The 11229-nt window shown below is 52.6% G+C and overlaps 1 protein-coding gene across 2 annotated transcripts in view; it reads right to left on the bottom strand.

Moving 5' to 3' along the window:
- Positions 1–3614: 3614 nt before the first annotated feature.
- Positions 3615–11229, bottom strand: part of RGP1 (RGP1 partner of RAB6A GEF complex) — a 36169-nt gene continuing 28554 nt past the window's right edge. For both annotated transcript variants that reach the window (XR_011380887.2, XM_070054112.2), the window contains one exon: positions 3615–4043. The gene's annotated coding sequence lies outside the window, so the exon portion shown is untranslated. The remainder of the gene's footprint in view (positions 4044–11229) is intronic.

Raw genomic sequence — 11229 nt, 5'->3', positions numbered from 1 at the left:
GCTAGCTGCGCCGGCGGCGGCGGCCGAGTGCGACTCCCTGGGCAGGCCGCCCGCGCCCGCCCCCGCGCCCGCCCCTCCTCCGCCCCGCCCGGCCCCACCCTCCGGCGCCCGCCGCCTCCCCCCGCCCCCCACCCGGGCGCCCGGGGACCTCCCCGGTCGTAAGCCCAGCCCGGGGAGCGCTGGGGGGCTCCCCACGAGGGTCTCGCGGGCCGGCTGGGGGCCCCGGGCGTCCCCTGGCTTGCAGGGCTTCCGCCAAGCCCCCTTCCATCTCGCACATTCCAGCGCTCCCGGGGCCTGTCTTCTGCCCCCGACTTGGCCCCCTCTTCCTGGGGGTCTCCTCTGAGCTTCCGGAGCCCCTCATACACGCTTGTCTCTAGAAAGCAGGCCGGGATCCCCGAGCCTCTGGTCACCTTAGCAGTGCCCCCCTAATGAGCCATGCCGCCCTCCGGACGCCTCTCGGAGGCAGCGCCCACTCAGGGTAGGACCGGCCCCACCAGCGCCCAGGGGCCCCACGCCCCACTCCTCGAGAGCCCCCCTCCCCCAGGCTCCCCTCCTTACCGGGCACTCGACCCTCCTCTCCCCGCCCCCCTGCCTGCCCCTGTGGCCTCCACACATCCTCAGAGGCCCACCGCGGCCCACCCCAGCTCCCAGCGCGCCATCTGCTCCGGGGCCTGCCCTTTCTTTTGTCTCCGCTGCAAGGTCGGGCTAGCGCTGGGTGAAAGCTTAGGGGCGCACTGCGCAGAACATCCCCCGGAAGCGGTGGAGGCCCACTGTACCCCACCTTGGGTTCACCTGGTCTCAAGCTTCCTCCCTAGCAAGTTCACCCCAAATACCCCAAATCTGGAGTGTGCATCTGACCCTGTAGGGGATGACAACATGACTGCTGGCAGGGACAGCTAAGGGGCCTAGGGGACTTTTCTCAGACTGTCATAAAGGACGTGCACATAAACCCATTCTCCTCCCCGTGCTGAGAGACACTGTTTCTCTCCCCCACCCATTTTCAATCCACTTTTCCAGAAATCCCTGTGCCAAAACGCTAAGAGCTCCTGGAGGCGGGTGGGAAGGCAGGGCGAGGAGGGGCGCAGTTTCTCTGAGATGAAGGCGACACCTAGTGGTTTCGGAGGGGAAATGAAGGACAATGCCTTTTTATTCTTAGGCACAGTGTTTGTTTATTGAAGCTGGCTGCTTGCCTTGCACGAGCTGGGGGGGCGGGGGGGATACGATGAAAGCCAAAGGGCCCAGTGCTGACCTTCGAGGGACATGCGTGTGGATTCCCTAGGGTGCAGAGGCCAAAAGAAACCCCCTGTGGCAATGTCTCTGGCCTCGAGCCCAGTGAAAAGGAAATCTTAGGACAGCTCCTTTGTAACACTGAGGAATGGGAAGTGGAGTTTCAGGCTCCCCACGCTGTTAGTGAGAAGGGATTTCGTCCCATCTGGGCTAGGAAAAGGGGTGATGGGACAACCTGGAAACTCTCCAACTTCAGACCAAACCAACCAAATCGTTGCGTTCCAAGCAACCAGACCCAGCTTTATGGGAGAAGCAAACACAAAATGGCAATCGCCGAAAGATGCACAGAACGCCAGGGCTACGGAACATCGCATGAACGTATTGTTCCGTCTCCTGGTGCAAAGATCATCGAAAACTGAGTCCCAGAGAGAAAGTCCCTCTCCTCCAGCCCCACACGGCTTTTCAGGAGCAGGACACAGCCTGCATCTGGCATCCGGCTTCCAGTGCTCTCGGCTGGGGCTCTCGGCAGCCGTTCTGCTGACTCATAGAACTTGCAGTATGAAGTTACAGTGTAGTGGCCACCGGCAGCCCAGCCGGGTCCCTGACGCACCTGCAGATCCCGTGAGCACCAGCCACCACTGTTCGCCAGGTGAGCTCGTTTATAGTATGTCAGTCTCCACATGACAAACAGCTCTTCATTTTACTGAAGATCATTCAAGGATGTGGCTCCTCCACTCTTCCTTCTGACTAGCCACTTACACTACAGAGTAGGTAGAGACAGGAGATAAAAGTTCAACCAGCTTGGGGGCTGGCGCTGTGGTGTATTGGGTAAAGGTGCCATCTGCAGTGCCGGCATCCCATATGGGCGCCGGTTTGAGTCCCAGCTGCTCCTCTTCTGATCCAGCTCTCTGCTATGGCCTGGGAAAGCATTGGAAGGTGGTCCAAGTCCTTGGACCCCTGCACCCACACGGGAGACCAGAAGAAGCTCCTGACTCCTGACTTCAGATAGGCCCAGATCCAGCCGTTGCAGCCATCTGGAGAGTGAACCGGCGGATGGAAGACTTTCTCCTTCTCTCTCTCTCTGCCTCTGCCTCTCTGTAACTCTACCTTTCAAATAAATAAATAAATCTTTAAAATAAGAAAAAAGCCGGCGCCGCGGCTCACTAGGCTAATCCTCCGCCTAGCGGCGCCGGCACACCGGGTTCTAGTCCCGGTCGGGGCGCCGGATTCTGTCCCGGTTGCCCCTCTTCCAGGCCAGCCCTCTGCTATGGCCAGGGAGTGCAGTGGAGGATGGCCCAGGTGCTTGGGCCCTGCACCCCATGGGAGACCAGGAAAAGCACCTGGCTCCTGGCTCCTGCCATCGGATCAGCGCGGTGCGCTGGCTGCAGCGGCGGCCATTGGAGGGTGAACCAACGGCAAAGGAAGACCTTTCTCTCTGTCTCTCTCTCTCTCACTGTCCACTCTGCCTGTCAAAAAAACAAACAAACAAAAAAAAAAATAAGAAAAAAAATTTAAACCATCTAATAAAGGTTTTTAAAAAAATTAACATCCAGTGGAATTTTTTTTTTTCATTTTTATTAGATAAATGAGAGCTTTGGATATCTATACATTTCCATTATCCAAGCTATCCCTGCTCTCACTGACATGAACAGTAAGATTCTGGCTGTATTTGGTGACCCCACCAGCAATCCACACAAAGCCTGGGAAATCCGCACACTCTGCTGGCCCGAGCAGCACCCCCCGAGAAGGGCCCAGCTTTCTCTCTGCAGAGCTGTTATGGCCTCCTACAACTGTCATTCCTTCTGGCCAGGTTTCTCTCAAATACTGATTAATGTTTTTGGATTTGTGTCTGGCCAGGAATTCAACTGCACAGCATCAGACTGGCTAATGCTACAAGTTGTGGGTGTTTCCAGATGCCCTGTTAGTGAAAAGAAATCCTTCCCGTGGTCCCGCTCAGGCCAAAGGCGCCTCAAGACCCTAGCAGACTCCTGGGAGCGCCACATGTGGTCATGTTAATCTCCACGGTATGCCCGGTTGCCCCAAACTGAACAGTTTCATAACTGACCTAATTTTGCAGCTAAATCTGGATCTCCAGTCTTGCCCTAGACCAGACCATGCTTCCCAGGCTTCCAGAATATTCCAGAGAAAGCAACCATCTTCCAGGCTTCTCTCTGCTTGACCAGCCTGACCAGCAGACAAAGGTTACGGTTAAGGTGCGACTGTGCCCCCTGCACGGAAGCTGGACAGATCCAAGAGAACCTGCCAACAGAGGGCAGGGCACAGCCGAGGGACATCAGATCAAATGGGGCAGAAAAGATCATCGCAAGGCATGGACGTCAACAGGAAAAAGGAGGAGGTAGTGTAAAAAGAGAAGTGTAGTAAAGCAATAGAAGGCAAAGGAAGACTTTATTCAAATTCTTCCGTTTCTCTTCGGTCCCAGTGAGGGAGATACAGAACCCCGAAAACGCGCCCACTCATCGCTGCTCTCAATGGCTCCCCTCCACACACACACATCACTCAGCACACAGGATGGCTCCAGACCCGGGCTCCACTTCACTTTCTCAATGTCCTCAGAGAGCGGCTAGGATTGCTTGAAGGGCCAAGGAGTTTTTACTTCTGATTCACACATCTCGTTCTCTGGCAAGTTAGAAAGGGTTTTACATTTAAGATAGTCAAGTCAGATTCCAGCTTCCAACTTACCTGTGTTCTGCAAGGTGAGCTGGGGCCCTGCTCTGTGGGCCAGAAATCTCGACTTAGTGAAAACACGGTCCAGACGAGTCGTTTTCCAACAGGAAATGCTTCACTGACGGCAATTCCTAAGAAAGGAATTTAAGAATTGTCAGCCATGTGTGTGTATCTTCAAGTCCCTGGTGGACCATGTTTCTTTCTTTCTTTTTTTTTTTTAAAAGATTTATTTATGTATTTGAAAGTCAGAGTTACACAGAGAGAGAAGGAGAGGCAGAGAGAGAGAGAGGAGAGGCAGAGAGAGAGAGACAGAGAGAGGAGAGGCAGAGAGAGAGAGAGGTCTTCCATCCACTGGTTCATTCTTCAACTGGACACAACGGCTGGAGCTCTGCTGATCCGAAGCCAGGAGCCAGGAGCTTCCTCTGGGTCTCCCACAAGAGTTCAGGAGCCCAAGGACTTGGGCCATCTTCCACTGCTTTCCCAGGCCATAGCAGAGAGCTGGATTGGAAGTGGAACAGCCGGGTCTTGAACTAGCACCCAAACGGGATGCCGGCACTGCAGCTGGCGGCTTTACTAGCTACGCCATAGCGCCGGCCCCTGGGCCATGTTTCTTCTGTGCACGCCATCCAGGCCTGGACCAGTCCCCCGGCAGTATGCAGGAAGGTGGCAGCAGAGCATGCACTGCTTCCCTGCGTTCCTGTGATCACCCATCACCACTGCTGCCAACCCCAGGAACTACCTACCACCCCTTGGCAGCATAAAGTCTCAAATGTAATGCTCTCTATTACATTCTCCTCTCCATCGAATGTAAAATTCCACTTTCTTCACAAAATGTGCCAATGAGAAAAACGGCAAGAGGCTGAAGGGCAGGTTTTCCGTCATCTTGTCATTCCTGCTACATTTATAGACATCCCACATAAAAAGAAACAAAGTGGGGCTGGCGCTGTGGCATAGTGGGTAAAGCCGCCGCCTGCAGTGCCGGCATCCCATAAGGGCACCGGTTTGAGTCCTGGCTGCTCCACTTCCTATCCAGCCCTCTGCTATGGCCTGGGAAAGCAGTAGAAGATGGCCCAAGTGCTTGGGCCCCTGCACCCACATGGGAGACCCAGAAGAAGCCCCTGATTCCTGGCTTTGGATTAGCACAGCTCCGGCCGTTACGCCCATTGGGGAGTGAACCAGTGGGTAGAAGACCTCTCTCTCTCTGTGTGCCTCTTCTTCTCTGTCTGTGTAACTCTGACTTTCAAATAAATAAATAAATCTTAAAAAAAAGAAAAAAGGAAACAAAGGAACCATGATCACCCCAGCTTTTTCAGAACAGACGTGGATTAATCACTGTTCTCATCTTTTACTCTGCCTAGAATGTTCTGGAGAAGTCCAAGGCTGGGAAGAGAGGAAAAGCTGAAACAGAACTGGGCTCCTGTTGCATGTGCCGCACCGTCACGACAAACAACGAATTGCTAAGCCGTGGCATTGCAGGGTTGGTGGGCAGACCAGACACCGAAAGATGGGCTTGGAGAAACCCAAGCGGGAAAGGAAAAACACCTAGAGTAGGATGATGGGGTAGTAATGCAGAGAGAGAGAGAGCGAGAGAGAGAGAGAGAGCGAGCGCTGAGGCCAATTGGAGGAAAAAATGGCAAACAGGATCCACACTCCAAAGCAAGGGTCCCAAAGGCAGACGCCCTAGGGGGCCAAGTAAGGGGCTGGGTGGGGACTGGCAACCCAGGAAGCCCTGCACCATCTGATGTGGACGCTGCTGCGCCCGGATGGAGCGCGGAGTTGCCAGTTCCTGTGATTTTTCCTTTGGTCCCGTTTCAAGGCTCTGGGTCTCCGGTCTCACCTCCCTCCAATCCGGTCTCCACAATGTATTCAGATGCCAAAGCGACCTTTTGAAACAAAAACCTAATTATGTCACTTCCCTGCTTAAAATCCTTAAATGAGTCCCCATGGAAGCTGTTTTTCAGACTGTTATTTTTAGCCACAAAACCCTTCCTTCAACTAAAAGTTTATATGCAAAACAGAAAAAGAAAGAAAACCCAGGGGCTCCAGGTAAGGCAGGGCGTGCTGGGACAAGAGCCCCCCCTTCTCATTTTTTCATACAGAGGCCCTAAGCCACCTCCAGGGACCCTCAGGGCAGCGCAGGGAGATTTTCTGAGGTGCTGGGTGTACAGACAGTATGGAGGGGTCCAGCTGCAGACCCTCGACTTCCAGATACACTTGCTCCTGAATCCCACCGGCCTGGGAGCGGCCTGTGCTCACAGCCCTCCGACCCTTTCTCCAAATGGCTGCAATAGCCGGAGCTGCACCGATCCCAAAGCCAGGAGCCAGGAGCTCTTCCTAGTCTCCCACGTGGGTGCAGGGGCCCAAGCACTTGGGCCATCCTCCACTGCCTTCCCAGGCCATAGCAGAGAGCTGGACTGGAAGAGGAGCAGCCAGAACTAGAACCAGCGCCCATAAGGGATGGCGGCACCACAGGCAGAGGATTAACCTACTGTGCCACGGCGCTGGCCCCCTCACACAATTTTAATTGGAAGTGAAGCCAGGACTCAAACCCAGGCACCTAATGTGGTATGCAGATTCCATAACGCTTTTTTCTCTTTAGGCTATTTTAAAATGCAGTCCAATCTGTGTGTGTAGTGTGTGTGTGTGTTTAAGATTTATTTATTTACTTGAAAGGCAGAGTTAGAGAGAGAGGGGAGAAACAAAGAGAGATCTTTCATCCATTGGTTCACTCCCCAAATGGCCACAATGGCCGGGGCTGGGCCAGGCCAAAGCCAGGAGCCAGGAGCTTGTTCCAGGCCTCCCACATGGGTGCAGGGACCCTAGCACTTGGGCCATCCTCTACTGCTTTCTCAAGTGCATCAGCAGGGAGCTGGATTGGAAGCAGAGCAGCCAGGGCTTGAATGGGGGCTCCAATATGGGATGCCAGCATCGTAGGCAGCAGCTTAACCCACGGTGCCACAACACTGGGGCCCTCAATCTGGCTTAAACCCACGGTGGCAGTACCAGTGCAGAGCTCGTCTGCTCCTCCCTGGCCGCCCGAGCTTGAGCCATGACTTCAGGAAGTGGGAGGACAGTGTGCCACCTCTCCTCACCTCTTCTAGTTCTCCAGAAGTTTCTCCAGAAGCGTTCTTGCTCTTTGCAGGAGGGGAACAGGGAAGAAGAGCGGGGAGGAAGAGGACAGCTGTCTCTTTAAGGAATAGGGAAGCTAGCGCAGCTGTGTGGATGACGGACCATCCCAGCCTGCTGTTCAGCAGGTGTCACAGTTCTGGCTCCTACCCAGCTCTTGTATAGTCTCTTTGGAAGGTCCTGCAGGGCTCTGCACGAAGCTGTGCTCTAACGTAGACAGTCTTGCTCCAGGGGATCTTTCAGCCTTCCTCACTGTGTGCAGCGGACACAACTTGGGTTACCAGCAGAAGCCCTGCCATCTTCTGGTCACGGGAACCCAAGAATCCCTACTAAACTAAGCAGAAGCAATGCAGGCTGTGCCACTGCTGCCCCTCACTGTCTCACATCTCTCTAATTGCCTTTCCTCGGCCGTTCTCAGATAGGCACAGCGCTGAGCAAGTTTACTGTCTACAGGCAGTCTCAGTGGGGGATGAGCAAACAGTGCCTCATCTAGATTCTCTTTGACACCTTCCTCCTTGGTCTGGGGGCAGCAGGGAGAGGCTGTCCACGCCTCCCTCCCTTCAGTCATCTTGTATCTTACATAACCCAGGAACGGAGGCGGCCAGAGAAGGATGGGTTGGGTGATGGTTGTAGGTAGCAGGGCCAGTTCTGCCACCTCTTGCATAAGCCCCGGAGAATGTGTCTGGCCCCTTTTATTAGCAACTCTGTTTAGAGTATGTGGTCCTTACTGCTTCCTTGTCCTCAGCGCTGGACCCTGCTCTCCAACTCTAGGACAGTGGGAAAAATTCCACTCAGTATCTCCCACTGTGTCCTGAAGTGAAGTGCACGTGACACCAGGGGCTCGGCTGCATTTCTAAGTGAGGAGGCAAGGTCGTCCTCCGAGTGAGAAAGAGAATCAGGAGCTGGGGTTTCAGGCAGAAGACAGAAGACAGAAGACAGAAGACAGGGACAGCGGGGGGCAGAACACAGATGACAGCTGTTTCCAGAAGGAGGCACACGTGCACGTCACACACAGGCTTCTGCCGTCCATTCAGGCGCATGGGGACCCTGATCAGCAGGGGCTCGCAAAGGGGCCAAAGGAGCCCGGGTGAACAAGTTTTGGACGAAGAGCAAAGAAGTAGGAAGACGACGGCCCCGTCCTCTGTATACGAGGGGCTACCAGGCGTTTGTGGGGAGATGAATGAGAAGCTGCTGTGTGTTCCCAGTCAACCCTCAGCAGACCCCGGCCCATGGGAGGAGAGGCAGCCAGTGCACGGGAGGACGGTGAGAAGGCGGGACTGCACACACCCAGGGGCAGCCAGTTTTCTAACAGCATCATTCATCCGGCACACTCGGATTGCTGAGGCGCTTTAGTATAGACGCACCTTACCTTTCTGTATGAGGCCATGACATGCCTGCTGCGCAGTAAGTGTGATTAATAATCGAGAGGCTTCCGAGGAGGGGCCAGAGATTTGACTGTGCCTTAAAAAATGTAGCTATTGGACAGGAACCTCCCTCAAGGGAAACAAGATGTCTGAGGAACAAGGTGCAAGACAGAAGTATTCCATTGTTGGTCATTTTGTATTCCTTTAAGTTTGTAACATGAAGGCGAGTATGGACAACTCAAAACTTTTACTGAAAAATCAAATTTCAGTCGCAAGTAAGAAAGTATAAGCCATATGTTGAGTGCTTGATCTTTGGAATGGTTCACAGGAAAGCAATGGGGCCCCAAAGGGAAAGGCGAGATTGACTTAAATAAACTCACGTGACAAATCCCTCACAGCGGCTCCAGGGACATCCAAAACATCAAAGTGGGGGCTGGGCATCGGGGCACAGCCAGTGAAGCCACAGCTTGGGAGACCCACATCCCAGGCTGGAGCAGGGTTTGAGTCCCAGCTGCTCTGCTTCTGATCCAGCTTCCTGCTAATACAACCTAGGAGGCAGCGGATGATGGCTCAAGTGCTTGGGCCCCTGCTAGTCACATGGGAGACCAGGCTCCTGGCTTCAGCTTGGCCCACCTCTGGCTTCTGGAGGCATTTGGAAAGTGAGTCAGCAGATAGAAAATCTCTCTCTCTCTGTCTTTGCCTTTCAAGTAGATGAAAATAAATAAATAAGCATAAACAATAAAAACATCAGGGGGCAAAATGGTGACATTAGTGCTAAGAAGACTTTTCCAAAAACTAGTAATTTGGGACCAATAAATTATAATGGATATTACAGAAAGTGTAATCCAAGAGTAGGAAATTAAAAAGGGAAGAATTAAGATTGAAACATCTTACAATAAATAGGTATAAAAAATAGCAAAACCCCCTAAACATAAAAACAAAGCTAAGATTGGGTTGGGTTATCTCTGGCCCAAAAAATTAATTTATTTTTATTTTCCACAAAGCAAATCTTGACCAAACACTAGATAAGAAGAACTGAATGGGTAACTTAGATTCTTCCTTGAGGGAACTTAGATTCTTCCTTGATAATTCTAAAATAAAATATTTGTTTAGATAAGAATAGTGTTCTAAAAATAACAGGCACAATCTATACTGCAAAGAGTCAGTGTGAGTAGAAGAGTCAGCCATTGTCCTCCAACACCTGCTAGGTCACCCCGAGAAAAGGAGTGGCAGGTGACACCAGCCTCCCCCATGGACAGCTGAGAACGTCCTTCCGTCAACTGCCCAGAGTAATGAAACTGACCAACAAAAATGGCAAACATCATCCAAAAGGACCCTAATGTTCTTCTTGCAAAGCTAGGCTTTAAACTAACCCGACAGAGGTCAAATAAACAGATTCCAGGATCCCCAGATTACAGCCTACTTACAATGAAAATAAATATAAAAGCACCTTGTATATTATAAAGTGTTATATAAATGTTAATTGTGATGGTGATTACTTGAGGCCTTTCTTTCCCAAAAATAAACTAGATCCCGCCATCAGCAGCTTGAGTTTGTATTCTGGAAAGGTGAAATGTTTGCTTGCTTTTTTTTTTTTTAAGAGATTGCTTGTTTTGTTTTAAGATTTTATTTAGGGGCTGGCGCCCTGGCTCACTCGGTTAATCCTCCGCTTGCGGCGCCGGAATCCCATATGGGCACTGGGTTCTAGTCCTGGTTGCTCCTCTTCCAGTCCAGCTCTCTGCTGTGGCGCCGGAATCCCATATGGGCACTGGGTTCTAGTCCTGGTTGCTCCTCTTCCAGTCCAGCTCTCTGCTGTGGCCTGAGAAGGCAGTGGAAGATGGCCCAAGTGCTTGGTTGGGCCCCTGCACCCGCACAGGAGACCAGGAAGAAGCACCTGGCTCCTGGCTTTGGATCGGCGTAACCCCAGGTGTGGCGGCCATTTGGGGGATGAACCAACAGAATGAAGACCTTTCTCTCTATCTCTCTCTTTCACTGTCTAACTCTATCTGTCAAATTAAAAAAAAAAAAAGATTTTATTTATTTAGTTGAGAGGTAGAGTTACAGAGAGAGAGAGGGAGAGACAGAGAGAAAGGTCTTCCATCTGCTGGTTCACTCCCCAAATGGCCGCCACAGCTGGAGCTGGGCTGATCAAAAGCCAGGAGCCTGGAGCTTCTTTGGGGTCTCCCATGCAGATGCAGGGGCCCAAGGACTTGGGCTATCTTCATCTTCTACTGCTTTCCCAGGCCATAGCAGAGAGCTGGATCAGAAGTGGAGCAGCCAGGACTTGAACCAGCACTGCAGGCAGCGGCTTTAACCCACTATGCCACAGCACAGGCCCCTGCTTGTTTTTGTCATTGTGTAAAGCTGTTCAAAGTTTTCATCGCTTCATAGAAAAGTCTAGTTAAGATTTGCTGAGCCGGCGCTGCAGCTCACTAGGCTAATCCTCCGCCTTGCGGAGCCGGCACACGGGGTTCTAGTCCCGGTCGGGGCACCAGATTCTGTCCCGGTTGCCCCTCTTCCAGGCCAGCTCTCTGCTGTGGCCAGGGAGTGCAGTGGAGGATGGCCCAAGTGCTTGGGCCCTGCACCCCATGGGAGACCAGGATAAGTACCTGGCTCCTGCCATCGGATCAGCGCGGTGCGCCGGCTACAGCGCGCCGGCCGTGGCGGCCATTGGAGGGTGAACCAACGGCAAAAAGAAGACCTTTCTCTCTGTCTCTCTTTCTCACTGTCCACTCTGCCTGTCAAAAAAAAAAAAGAAAAAAGAAAAGAAAAGAAAAAGATTTGCTGATCAACGACAACATGATCAAAAAAAGAGAAACTGCGCAGT

Source organism: Oryctolagus cuniculus, chromosome 1, assembly GCF_051225735.1.
Source record: "Oryctolagus cuniculus isolate XC-2025 breed Fujian yellow rabbit chromosome 1, ASM5122573v1, whole genome shotgun sequence".
NCBI lineage: Eukaryota > Metazoa > Chordata > Mammalia > Lagomorpha > Leporidae > Oryctolagus > Oryctolagus cuniculus.
This window is presented reverse-complemented; position numbering and strand designations above follow the sequence as displayed.